The sequence below is a fragment of the Scylla paramamosain genome, chromosome 15 (assembly GCF_035594125.1).
Source record: "Scylla paramamosain isolate STU-SP2022 chromosome 15, ASM3559412v1, whole genome shotgun sequence".
NCBI lineage: Eukaryota > Metazoa > Arthropoda > Malacostraca > Decapoda > Portunidae > Scylla > Scylla paramamosain.
This window is the reverse complement of record NC_087165.1, coordinates 10991012-11005596: the sequence shown is the minus strand read 5'-3', so window position 1 is coordinate 11005596 and position 14585 is coordinate 10991012. Positions and strand designations below refer to the sequence as shown.

General features: G+C 43.0%; 1 long non-coding RNA gene across 1 annotated transcript in view; it reads right to left on the bottom strand.

Annotated features, from left to right (window-relative positions):
- Positions 1–619: 619 nt before the first annotated feature.
- LOC135107433 (uncharacterized) overlaps positions 620–14585 on the bottom strand; it is a 53747-nt gene continuing 39781 nt past the window's right edge. The window contains exon 3 of the long non-coding RNA XR_010271776.1: positions 620–2058. This is a non-coding gene — a long non-coding RNA (uncharacterized LOC135107433). The remainder of the gene's footprint in view (positions 2059–14585) is intronic.

Genomic DNA, 14585 nt, shown 5'->3' with positions numbered 1-14585 from the left:
CGGGACCAGGATACAATAGCAAACAATTCCAAGGAACACATGACTTCCTAAACACACTGACACATTTTCCGCGGCAGGATAATCAAGAACCAGAGAGAGAGAGAGAGAGAGAGAGAGAGAGAGAGAGAGAGAGAGAGAGAGAGTGAGAGAGAGAGAGAGAGAGCACTTCAAGCAGCCAATTCTTCTTCTCTCTTCTCTCTTTCCTTCTCCATCTCCTCTTCTCCATTCCCTCTTCTAATTCACCTGCACGAGCCCCGCCACACCCCGGTGCTGTATTTACTGAACCAACACCCCAACGGACTCGACCCCACCAGGATTTGATGCCGCAAGCTACCTCGCCTCTCCCCTTCCCATGCACCTTTCCTTCCCTCCTCCCCGCCCCGCCACTCACCCACCCCTAGCTAGCCTCTTCCACCCTGTCTCCAACCCGATCCACTCCTCCACTGCGCTGCTCTGGTCCTCAAGCGCTCTCCACCACTTCACCAGTCCACATATCCGTGTTTTTCTTTCTTTATTCGTCGTTTTCTTTGACTTAAAAATATCCCACTTCACTGGTTGTCTTGCATTTTTTATCTTTATTTTCCGTTTTCTGTGACTCTAAATGTTTCCCACGCTGATATTTTTTTGCTTTTTCTTCCTTGTTCTTTATTTACTTTGACTAAAAATATATCTCACCACTGTTATTTCCTCCCTCTCTGTATACTCTCCCTTTCCTAACATCCCTCTCTCCCTCCTGCTGCCTCTCTCTCTCTCTCTCTCTCTCTCTCTCTCTCTCTCTCTCTCTCTCTCTCTCTCTCTCTCCCTTCCTACATACCCTCCCTGCTGCCTCTCTCTTTGCTCTTCCTTACCTCCCTCCTACATACTCTCCCTGCTGCATCTCTCCCTTCCCTTCCCTCCCTCCTGCATAGCCCTCCTACCGTCTCTCCTCTCAACCCTGCATTCCCTCCCTTCTGCCTTTTTTCTGCTATCTTCTCTCCCTTCTCCCTCCCTCCTGCATACCCCTCTCCCTGCTCCCTTTCCTCCTCTCTCGTCTCTCCCTTCCCTCCATCCCTCCCTGCAGCATAAAGTGTTTTTCAATGACGTCACAGCCGCGGGAAGTCGTGAGCTAACAGCCGCCGCCACGCCAGCACACGAGGGAACAAACAAGCGGGACGCAGAGCCTTTCCCGCCACATCACCGCCACGGTCTACATTTCGATGCGGTGCTGCCAAGACTTGATTCCCCGCCTCGCACCGCATCGCCTGTTGTGGTTACTAGCTGACGGGGGAGCCTTTTTTGTTCATGAAGAAAGGGGAAATGCAGCGTGTCCATAAATGTCACTGCGGGAAAATTATTGCGGCCTCACTTTTCTGTTTAATGTAGAAAGCTCAGGTTGGTTTTCTTTTTCTTTTTTTTTTTTCTTTTTTTTTTTTTACTTCGTCTTCTTCATCATCTTCCCACTTGACGCTTTTCAGAAGATGATTACAAGGACACTTCTGGAGTGAAATCGACTTTGCACTTCTTACAGCTCTTAGTCCTTTTATTCTTTTATTTATTTTATTTTTTTTCACCGAGAAGAGGCAGTTAATAACAAAAAGAAACCTTCCCTGAATCACTTGTCTTCCATTGCCTTTATTCATATTTCTATTCTCCTTGTCTTGCCTTGGTCCATACTAATATACCAGACCAATTTTGTCCACCTCTCCTCAATAACCCTACCCTTCGCAAACTCAGTCAGACAGACAAACAGACAGACACGCGTACAGATAAACAGACAGGTAGAGGTGGAGGAGAAAGTAGAGCAGGAAGAAGAGAACGGAGAGGACAACGAACAGTGTGTGGGGAAGCCAAAGTAGTAGTAGTAGTAGTAGTAGTAGTAGTAGTAGTAGTAGTAGTAGTAGTAGTAGTAGTAGTGGTGGTGGTGGTGGTGGTGGTGGCGATAGTATAGCGTGTTAGGAAAAAAAATACACAAGTTCTGATGATAATACTAATCACTATGTACACTTTACCTCTTAACCCGGATAACGAGAAGGAACGGACGGCAGGATTCAGAAGCAGACGGACCACCAACACTCACCTCTGAAACAAAACAAAAAAAAAATACACATATAAAAACCAAACATACAGAAAATACAAACACTGGAAAAATTCAAACCTGGCTAAATAACAAGTGCAAAAAGTACAACACCAACACACCATCACCACCAGCCGCGGCAACAACACACCACCACCATCACCACCATCAACATCAACAACAACTGACTGGAAACCCAACACCCTTTGCGCCTCTGTCGGTGAGCACATGAAGTCCAGCCAACCTGCTGCTGGCGTATGTAGATCCTGTGTGTGTGTGTGTGTGTGTGTGTGTGTGTGTGTGTGTGAGCAGGAACAAACAAGCAAGGGGCAAACGAGGACAGGGCCAAACACGATCTAAACAAACCAATACTAATCATGTTTGTTGGCCACCGTCCCTTTCCTTGCCTCGCCATCCTTTCTTGTGTTTTCCTTTACTTTTCTTTCCCTTCCGTTTTCTTCCCTTTTCTTCTTTATTCATAAATACACAGTTATTTCTATCTCTTCTCCTACTTTTCCTTTCTTTTTCCTTTTGTTTCTCTCCCTTTCTTTGTTTTCTCACTTCCTTCTTTATTTATAGACACATTCATCTTTCTTTCCTCCTTCTAGCAAACATACTTTACCTTTCCTTGCATTCCTACTTCCTTCTTGCATATTTACACACATTTACTCCTTCATTTCTTCTTCAGCTCCTTCCAGTTCTTGTTACGGTCCAATAAATCCCTAGGTAATAGATCTTGTGTTCCTACTCATTTCCTCCCTTCACTGCACGGCTAAGAATGGGGTTTTTTTCCATCTTAGTCGATTTAATTCCTCCTTCCAACCTTGCTTCCTGTATACCTCAACTTCCTCTCTCTTCATCCCTCCCCCCTCACTAGATCCCTCCCTTTTCTCATCTTCTCCCATTTCTCCCCTCCCTCTCTTCGTCCGGCCCCCCATCAGTGGTCCCTCCGTGTGGTGAAGTGTGTCTGTGTGTCAGCCTCGTCTCTGTGTGTCTGTGCGTGCTCGGAAGTCATGTCGTTCAGGTTTCTTGAAGCAGGAACGAACACGGATGCGCACGATCTCTCACACACAAACACACACACACACACACACACACACACACACTTCCTCGCCTCGCTTCCCCAAATTGACCCTGACTCTCTGGATTCAAGCGAGGCCACCACCACTACCACCATCAGTGTCATCATCACCATTATCACCACTACCACCACTACCACCACCACTGATACCGCCTTTACCACCACCATCGACAATGCCATCACGACCGTTACCACCACCACTACCACTACCACCAATGGCATTACGACTACCACCACCAATGCCACCACCACCACCACTACTACCACCACCATCCCTAATGCCATCACAATCACAACCACCACTACCACCACCAATATTTTCGACTATGCCCACAACCTCCATTTCTACTAACACCACCACCACCACCACCACCACCAAACGAACTGCGACCCAAAAAGTTGCGCAACAAAAAGGGGTGAAAAAAATAGAACTAAATAAATAGACTGCACACCCTGACACTTCCTGACACTTTTCCAATACAGTTGCCTTTTTATGATTTACCTTCCGGAACAACAGCCGCGTGGCCACGTATGTTTCGCGGCCTGTTTTCGTCAATTCCTGTCTCGGATTCTACACGGGAAATAGAAAGAATACGATACAGAACTAAATACAATACAAAAAATATTACGTCATTGCTCTCTTGTATTGATTAGTGATAGTGTGTGGTTCTGTCATATAATACGTAGGTTTGTTCGTATTTGTTTAAATTATCTCTTAAGTATTTTATTTTCTCTTACTGGCTTTTTTTTTCTCTCTCTCTCAGTGTTATGTTGTCTTTCCTTATATAGATGTTCGTTATGTATGTCATAGAAAAAGCGGTGTTGAAAATACTATTATTAAATACTGTTATTTTTATCATTATCATTACTACTCTCACCATCAACTCGTACCTATCACCATCCACATCCATTTCTTAAGTTATTTTATATTCTTGATTCATATATCCACTGATTTAACCTTATGAATGCAGTTTAATTCACATATACATACAATATTTATTTTTTACCAGTAAGGAAAGGAGAGATGGCCGCGCCTCATCTCGCCCACCCCACGAAACCGAATCCTGAGAGGGTAATGATGGGTACAGGAAGCCCCGTGAGTCCTAATGGGAAGCCACCAGGGTAACGGGCTTCGAGGGGTGGGTGGCGAGCCGTGGGGAGGGAGATAGGGTGGGCAGGGCTACTTGGGGCACAAGGAGAGGGGAGGGGGAAGGAGGGGAGAGGTGAAGGGAGGGGGACCTGAGATGGTTGTGGAAGATAACATGACATCCAACACCACCACCTTCCCACTCCTTCTTTTCTTCCTACCCCCGCCACACGCCACTAGCACCGCGCCTCTCCCACACATGCCCCACCCTTCTCTTCCCTGCCCCCTCCCTGCCCCTACTACCTACCTACCTACACACACACACACACACACACACACACACACACACATACACCTCCTGTGCTACACGTATTGCTTCACACCGCACAAAGGTTCTGTTCCCAGGCTAGTGTCATTATTATTATTATTATTATTATTATTATTATTATTATTATTATTATTATTATTATTATTATTATTACTTCTACTCCTCATTCAGCTGAGTGACATTGCGAGCACCGACGAAAGCTACGAGTCAATTATTTTTATTTCTGCTACACTTGAATCACGTGTCATTTGCTCCAGACAGTCATGCTTTATAATGAAACTTACTGTTGTTGCTGCTGCTGCTGCTGCTACTAATACTTTTTTTTTTGCACTTCTGAAAATGAAACTGTGGGAAAAGTTTCAAACCACTGAAATATAGTTTAGACGATCCAGTGATGTGATTTTCGATGTGTTTAAAGCAGAGCAAAGGAAGGAAGCAATAAAAAAGTTTCAGAAATAATAATGATAAAACATCAACAACAACATCATCGTCAACAGCAACAACAACAACAACAACAACAACAACAACAACAACAACACACAACAATAATAACAATTTGCTTCAACACCTCGCCTCTTATCACACAAACGAGGCGGACATCCAAAGAAGGAGAGACAAGAGCACACTATGAAAATAATAAATAAATAAAAGATAAACACTACTATTATTTTTTTTTCTTTTTTCCTCTTTTCTATTCAATGACAAAGTTAATAAGCATCCCGTTGAGGAGATTTCAGGGACCCATCTCTTCTTCCTCCCTTTCAGTATAGAGTTCTTAACAACTTGGTGGCGACAGGAAGACACAAGAGCATATTATAAAGAAAGAAATTGGTGGGTGAACGAATAACAATAACAACAATGATAGTAGTAGTAGTAGTAGTAGTAGTAGTAGTAGTAGTAGTAGTAGTAGTAGTAGTAGTAGTAGTAGTAGTTGTAGCACTGTAATAGTAATAGTAGTAGTAGTAATAGTAGTAACACTGTAATAGAAGTAGTAATAGTAGCAGTAGTAGTAGAAACACTATAATAGAAGTAGTAGCAGTAGCAGTAGCAGCAATAATAATAATAATAATAATAATAATAATAATAATAATAATAATAATAATAATAATAATAACAATAATAATCGTAATGGTGCAGCAGGCAAAGGTGCGCATTGCCATTACAGGTAACAGTCATCTTAATGAGACAGGTGAACACTCAAGGTTATTGTTCACTGAGTATCCAACGCGACAGGGGAATTACACACACACACACACACACACACACACACACACAGGTGACTATAAAATGTGCTTTAACCCTAGTACGAGAGCGGAAGCTGACCTCCCTCCTACTTCCGGTGGTGATTGATGGTGTGTGTGTGTGTGTGTGTGTGTGTGTGTGTTATAGTAGAGCTTAATACACTCTTACACTCTTTCAAACTTCCCTCATACCTTTCCTTTTTTGGATATCCTTTTCCATCATCCCTCCTCCTCCTCCTCCTCCTCCTCCTCCTCCTCCTCCTCCTCCACTTTTTTTGTGCAGTTGTTTTTGTTTTTGTTTCCTGTCAAACATTTGTACCCTGTTGGCTTCTTAAGCACCCTTACCTTGATATTTTGACCTCCCTCACTTATCACCTCTCTCTCTCTCTCTCTCTCTCTCTCTCTCTCTCTCTCTCTCTCTCTCTCTCTCTCTCTCTCTCTCTCTGCAACTGTCTAGACATGTGCACCTTCCTGACTCTCCCTCCTTTTGCTCTCCCTGACCACTAACTCACCTCGCCCACGGCCACACACACACACACACACACACACACACACACACACTAATACAAGTCCTGCGTTTTTCATGCCATTCTTTCAGTTCACCATCACGTTCTTAATACTCTTTCTTCTCCCCGTCCCTCGCCTTGAAAGGATATCTCTCTCTATCTTTACACTACGCACGTATTCCTCTGCTGCTATTTCCTGGAGGAGAAGGCAATGCATGTATGTTTATTTGATTAACTCTGGAATGTCAGGTCGAATGTGAAGGTTCAATGTGTGTGTGTGTGTGTGTGTGTGTGTGTGTGTGTGTGTGTGTAGGGTTGGGTTGTGCTTCCTTTCCTTGGCTTGCCCTAAATTGCTCTAACTTAACATCATACAAAGTAGTTTAGATAAGTTAAATAAATTCCACCACCACCACAACCCATGACCTCTCTCTCTCTCTCTCTCTCTCTCTCCTCTCTCTCTCTTCTCTCTCTCTCTCTCTCTCTCTCTCTCTCTCTCTCTCTCTCTCTCTCTCTCTCTCTCTCTCTCTCTCTCCAACGATCCAGTTCCATATCACACGTTACATAATCGACAGGACAAACACAGGATTAGGGAAAGCCTAAGTAATGCACACACTGGTCATACGCCCGGCAGCGAGGCGCACCGGCGGGCGGGAGAAGCAAGGAGAGGGAGAAGAGAGGCGGAGCAGCCAGCTGGTAATGAAGTCTCCGTAGCCTCCTTGAGGGGGTTGGCGGGCACGTGTGGAGGTGACGGCAGGGGTGTGAATGCCTTCCATTGGCTGGGTGCTGTGAGGAAGACTGGGAGGGAAAGAAGGAAGGACAGAGGAGGAAATGCATGATGATGATAATGATTCTTGTTGATGTTTGGTTGTGTGTAAAGCACTTGAGAACTGCAATGTGTCTGGGTAAAGATAAAACTAGTGATGGGGATGATGATAGTAGTAGTGGTGGTGGTAATGATGATGATGATGATGAGCAAGAACAATAATAACAACAAAAGACAACAACGACGAGAACAAGAACCAGTCCTGACATTTAAATGAAGATGCTCAGCAAAAAATTTAAAAAGACGGTTGCCTCAACTTAGACACACACACACACACACACACACACACACACACACACACACACATTAGAAAAGGCCACAGTCGATTTTACCAGTCACTGATATTAAACTTTCTGACCACAAGTTCATTTTTCCAATTGTTTTACTTATTACAGTTTACTTTCAGCTCTCTCTCTCTCTCTCTCTCTCTCTCTCTCTCTCTCTCTCTCTCTCTCTCTCTCTCTCTCTCTCTCTCCCTCTCTCTCTCTCTCTCAAAATCTTAACATTTTACTGCATTCTCTTATCTATAAACTCCACCATTTCCACCATCACTTTCATCACCACCACCACCTTCACCACCACCTCCTTCTCCTCTAAATGAAGTCCATCCAAACTGGCTGAGCGTGGAAACATGAGTGAGAAAAAGTAGTAGATAAGGGAGGCGAGGAGTGCATGGAAGATGAGAGGGCAGGAGGGGAACAGGGGGAGGCTTGGATGCAGTGGCGTGAGGAGGATGAGGCGCGGCAGGACATGGCCGGCCGAGCAGAGACAAGAAAGAAAACAAGACCCGAAAGAAAACGGAGAATCACCGCACCTCGCGATTAACTGACCAAGACGATGCACACATACAGGCCGGCCGCTTCATCACCCCTGCCTCTCCCCCCTCCCCCTGCCTTGCCTCTCTGCTCCGCCTCATTTAACGCTCAAAGAAGACCAACAAGAGCGTTCGCCTCCACCTTCCAGCCTTCATTTCAAGTATCATCACCACAATCACCACCAACAAATACCGCACGTCATTTCCTTCGTAGGTTTCGCGTGCTCCCTCCCTCATCCAATGCCTCCTGATGGCAAACCACGAGGACTTCAGTAATGTATAAATAAGTAATAAAAGTGCAGAGGGAAGTTACTGTTTGAAGTGTGCTGGAAGGCGGAAGGAAGCGCAGGAGAATGTGGGCAGCGTTTGGAAATGTGACCTTTCAGTTACAACGCTGGGTGATACTGAAGCTCATAATATGGTGCAGCAATCCTCAAGACGTGCCCTCCAGTAAAAGCGTCATCTACTCTTATTCTGCATCATAACTTTTGAATATTTCAATGATGCATAATAAATATCAGTCGTGATCAACAGAATTATGAAAGATATACGAAATCTTAAGTACGTAGGAATGACAACTTATGAATGGTAAAGGAAAGCAGGACGGACACAGCAGTAAATGAGAAGATTAGGTAAAGTTTGCTTCACTGATCTGGAATAGCTTAGAGATCTGAGTGGAGAGGGCTGGGAGAAGTTTGTCATGTACTGGTAGAGTAGAAACTAGTAATTACGTAGTGATGGTGATGATGATGACCACATAAACTATCAATTGCATTACAACACACTCCGTACATAATAATTACGAAAAAAACATTAATGGCACTAGTTACAGGAAACAATAACGGTTTCAGCTTTTTCTCTGCTTACATCGCCAGCAGTCAGTGAGTGCATGAGAGCGATGGGTATTACTCAAGCTGTTACTCATCTTAGGGTTTCCGTGCATCCCTAAGAGCACCTCCATTCTGTCCTTGCCATGCACCATTACTCATCATTGCACAATACGTGGTTTCCATAATGCTGCGCTTCATGTGTACCAGGCGGCTGAGTGTTTAAAGATAAGACCACTACATGGATGAATAACAGTGGAAATTGTCTTGAAAAATAATACACTTATACACATGAAGTTGAAAAGTGAAAGTGTCAAGGAAGTGAACAATGCATAATAATGTGACACGCAGAAGTAGGAAGAAAATGAAATTTGTTCATCATCATCATCATAAAAGGAAAAATACGAATGAGCAACATAAAAGAGATATAAGAATCCACTGACACGTAAGAAGTAAAGTTAGTGGGAAAAAAAAATCATAACTCACAGCGAGACAAGAAAGTAAAAGTTGCTCATCAGAAAAAAAAAGAGAAAAATTAATTAGGAAACAAAGAATATACATAAGAATCAACAAATACGTAAGAGGTAACCAAACACAGAATTTTCGCCAAATCTGATAGAGAAGACACGTGAAAGAAAGTGAAAGTAGCTCATGAAAATAAAAATAAAAATAAATAAAAAAATAGATAACATAGATAAGAATACACTAAAAATTTAGCCAACAACGTGGAAAAAAGAAACATTACCCGGAAATCAGACAGAGGAAACACAGCAGATAAAATTATGAACAGTAAAAGAAAAACTGGAGTCTGCCACGTTTTGATGCGAATAGAGATAGAGCACTTTGCGTCACTGAAGGCTGGGAGGACAAAACCTTCCAAATGCCATCCTTTTAGTACAGTCCTAAAATGGTGAAGGTTTATTAGAGTGGAGGAGGAGGAGGAGGAGGAGGAGAATAGGAAGAGGAAAAGAACGACGATGGCGATAAGAAGGGTGACGAGGGAAAAAGATGAAACACAGTAGCAGTAGTGGTAGCGTGGGGTGTGTTGGCAGAAAGAAAATGGAAAGTGAACAAGAACAAAGCTGGGGAAAAAAAAAAAAGGGGGGGAGACAAAAAAAAAGGAACCGAGGTGAAGTAATGAATGAAACTCACGCCACCGGAAAGCTGGGGGGACCATTCAGAAAGGGAAATTAAACAAGAAATCCAATAAAAGAAAATAGAAGGGAAAGTTTATATCAAGGAACGATGACATTGACACAGACAGAAAAGAAAAAAGAATGATGAAACCTAGTATGTGGATTTCCCAGACAAACACACATACACACACACAGAAAGACCCACCAACATAAAGACAGACTGTAAACAAACTCACGAAATATGAGCATAAGAATGGAATCAGGTAACACAAGGAGAGTGAAAACATGAGAAAAAGGAAAGAAAAGAGGTGGAGAAGGAAGGGAAGGAAGAGGGGCACGGCAGGACAGGAGAGGAGAGGAGAGGAGAGGAAATGGCAAGATAAGACAGAACAAAATAGAATCAAGCAAGGCTGGAGAGGACATAAAAGTTCAAAAAGAAAGAAAAAAGCAGGAGGGTAAGTCAGAAGATAAAGAAAAAAAAGACATGAAAAGAGAGGTGGAAGGGGAGAAGATGAGAAGAGAAGCAAGAAAAAAAGGGGTTTGCATATATAAGCCAGAAGACAGGACAGGACAAGGCTTGAGGGAAAATATAATACTAGAACAGGGCACAAGAGGACACGTAAGAACAAAAAAAGATAGAGGAAAAGAGAAATGGAAGTGGAGAGGAGGAGAGGAGAATCATGAAAAAAAAAAAAGTAATAAAAATACAGGGATGGTCTTGCACGTCCAAACCAGAGACGTGTTTGCATCCCCACCTGCAATATTCATGCTCGCCTCATTACCAGATGCAGGGTCACGGCCACTCATTACAAGAGGCGCCTCTGTCTCCTGCGTGGCGTGGCGGGAGCAAGAGGAGAAGCAAGGGGAGAAATAATGCGTAGTTGGGCAAGCATTGAGATTCAGACATTGTTACAAAAGAGAGAGAACTGTTGACCGTGAGGTTTTGCTCCGTTTTCTTTATTTAATTTAACACGTGCATGAATACAAGTGACAACGCAACGCAAGTAGCGGAAGTTAAGTAGTAGTGGTGATGGTGATGGTGTAGCAGTAGCAGTAGTGGTGGTGATGGTGCAGCACCAGCAGCAGCAGCAGTAGTAGTAGTAGTAGTAGTAGTAGTAGAAGTAGTAGTAGTAGTAGTAGTAGTAGTAGTAGTAGTAGTAGTAGTAGTAGTAGTAGTAGTAGTAGTAGTAGTAAGGTAAAGGATGACTCACCAAAGCACACATACACACACACACACGTCAAACCAGAGAGACACTATCAGTGAAAACCACAAAGGGAAAATATTGAGACCGGAAGTCACCAAAGAGTTCAAGGGTAGGAGGAGGAGGAGGAGGAGGAGGAAGGGAAACATAAAGCCACATAGGAAGCACAGATACAAGGAAATTCATTAGTCTATAGCCAGAATTGACAAAAATATATGAAGGAAAAACACGAGAATGAAAAGGAGGCGGACAAGAAGGAGGAAGAGGAGGAAGGAAGCAACCGCGACGGCGAAGGGAAATCAAACCAAACAACAAAACGACAACACAATTACAACAACAGGTAGATGACGAGAAAAATGAAGGAAAAAAATGAGGACAAGGATGACGACGAGGACAAGAACTACGAAGAAGGCGAGAAAGAAATAGGAAAAGCTGATAAGTGCAATAACAAGAGAAAAAAGATAAGCAAAAAAACAGGAAGAAAGAAAAAAGTAGTAAACGTATGATAAGAGTGTTTAGGAAACGCATGAAGGAAGAGGAGAAGCTGAAATACTGAAGGAAAGGAAGTAGTGATAAATTCTGATAACTGTGCCAACGGGAAAAGATAACGCAAAACTTAATGAAATTTGTATTATTAGTTTTCATAAATGACAAATAGGGTGAAGGGGAAAAGAAAGAGAGAGAGAGAGAGAGAGAGAGAGAGAGAGAGAGAGAGAGAGAGAGAGAGAGAGAGAGAGAGAGAGAGAGAGAGAGAGAGAGAGAGAGAGAGAGGTGGGGAGAATGAATGAATGACTGAATGAATGATTGAATAAATGAAGGAAGGAAGGAAGGAGAGAAGGAAAGAAAGAGAAGGAAAGACAGAAAAAGAAAGACCAACAAAAGGAAAAACTTCAAGAAAATATACAAAACGAAGAAAAGAAGCAAATTCGGAAGAAAAGAAAGAAAACAAAAGAAATTAACAAAACAGAAAATGAAATGAAAAAAAAAGCGAGAGAGAGAGAGAGAGAGAGAGAGAGAGAGAGAGAGAGAGAGAGAGAGAGAGAGAGAGGCACTAAGCACGTCAAGGCGGCAGGGAGCCAATGAAGGTGAAGGTCACAGAAGGTTCACAATAACTATTCATACAAACACTCCGCGGCTCATTCACTCACTCTCCTATTCACCGCAGGCTCTCCTCAGGGTGGCGGTGGTGGCGGTGGTGGTGGTGGTGGTGGTAGTGAAGTCAAATTGCCCTCCCTCCTACTTCTCCTCCTCCTCCGCTCCTTATTCCTCCTTCTCCTCCTCCTCCTCTTCTTCTTCTTTTCTTCCTTTCCTTCCAGCTTCTCCTCCTCTTCTTCTTCCTCCTCTTCCTCCTCTTCCTCCTACTTCTCTTTCCTCACTTCTCATTCATCCTCCTCTTCCTATGATTCTTCCTCCTCCTCCTCCTCCTCCTCCTCCTCCTCCTCCTCCTCTTTTTCTTCCTCCTCCTCCTCCTCCTCCACTTATTACAGCTACTTCTACTACTACTGCTACTTTGCTTCTTCTTAATTCTTCTTCCTCTTATTTCTCGTACTTCTTTTTCCTCCATCTTCTCCTCCCTCCTGGTCTTTTTCTTCTTCCTCCTTTTCCTTTCTATATATATATATATATATATATATATATATATATATATATATATATATATATATATATATATATATATATATATATATATATATATATATATATATATATATATATATATATATATATATATATATATTTTTTTTTTTTTTTCCTCTTCATCTGCTGTTGTTTCTCCTCCTCATCCATCTCAATCACCTCTTGCTCTTCCTCCTCCTCCTTCTCCTCCTCCTCCTCCTCTTCCTCATTCTCTTCTACCTCCCTTTCTTTCTCCTCCCTCCTCCTCCTCCCTTTCCTCCTGATCCAGCTTCCTCTCTTATTACAACAATTACTCCTCTTTCCTCCCTTTCTCCTGCTGCTGCTCCTCCTTCTCCTCATATTCCTCCCTCTTCCTCTTCCTTCTCCTCCATCTCAGTCACTTCTTCGTCCTCCCTTTTGCTTCTCCTACACCATGATAAAGCAAAAACAAGTTAAGTATTGTAATATCGCCAACCATTGTTGAATTGCGCAGAAGAGAAGGAGAAGGAGGAGGAGGAGGAGGAGGAGGAGGAGGAGAGGAAGACTAAACTATCAGCATCAAGAGGAGAAAGCATTGGTGAAAAAAAGATAAGAGAAATCTAATCAAGCATTGTGACACAAAAAGAAGATTTATCCATGAAAGATAATGAATTTGATGAAAAAAACAACAACACTCGATTAATGAAAGGAAAAAAAATGCAGGAGAAAGAGAAACATAGAGAGAGATAGAGAGAAAGAGAGAGTGAGAGACAGGATATACGAAACCCCCAGAAAAAATAATGTATGTAAAAACAGAAGGGGAAAACAATGCAAGGTTGAGAGAGAGAGAGAGAGAGAGAGAGAGAGAGAGAGAGAGAGAGAGAGAGAGAGAGAGAGAGAGAGAGAGAGAGAGAGAGAGAGAGAGAGAGAGAGAGAGAGGTAACTAACTCTAAGTAGATGAGTGAGGTGCTAGAAAGGGTAATGAGCTGAGCAACGAAGAGTTTATGGAGGGAAGATGAGAAGGGAAGAAGGGAAAGAGGGAGATGGGAGGGGAGAAAGAGAGGAAGATGAAAATGGATGGGCAGGAGGATAGGAGGTAGGAAAGAGGAGGAAGGATTGAGGTAAGATAGAAAAAAAGTGGATGGCTGAGGGAAAGAAGGAGAAAGAAATGAAGAATAGAAGAGAAATGGAGAAAGGATAGGATAGGATAGAAGGGGTGGTGGAAGGATATGATAGAAGAAAAACCAAGGAAGAATAGGAGAAAAATGGAGAAAGCTTAACACATGATAGATGGAAGGGTGGAAGGAAAGAAGGGAGAGGGAGGATAGAAAATGTGAAGGAAGGGAATGATAAGGGAGGAGGAGAGAGGGCGGATAAATAGCGTAGGAAAGGTGGAGGTGAAGGACAGACGAGATTGAAATAAGGAAGAAGAATATAAATACAATAATAGAAGAGAAGGATGGAAAGAGAATTACAAAGAAAAAATAAAATTATACAAGACAGGAAAACAAAAGAAGGGGAACAGAACAGGAGGACTAAGAATGAAAAAGGAAGAAGAAAAGGAAGAAAACACGAAGTAGGATAAAAATAATAGAAGAAATAAAGGCAGCGACGCTAGGCCAGACCACACCCACACACATCCTTCACCACGACAGGCACTAGAGGGAGGGAGGAGAGGGAAACAGTACACGATAGAGGAAAGGAGGGAAACAGGAAGGGAGGGAGGGAGAGTGGGAGGGAGAGGAGTTAAATGGCAACGCTACACATACACAAACACACACACACACGAGCTAGAGTACAGCCACACCCACACGGAAGGCGTCAGAGTAACCGATACACACACACACACACACACACACACACACACACACACGTACATAAATATCATCTT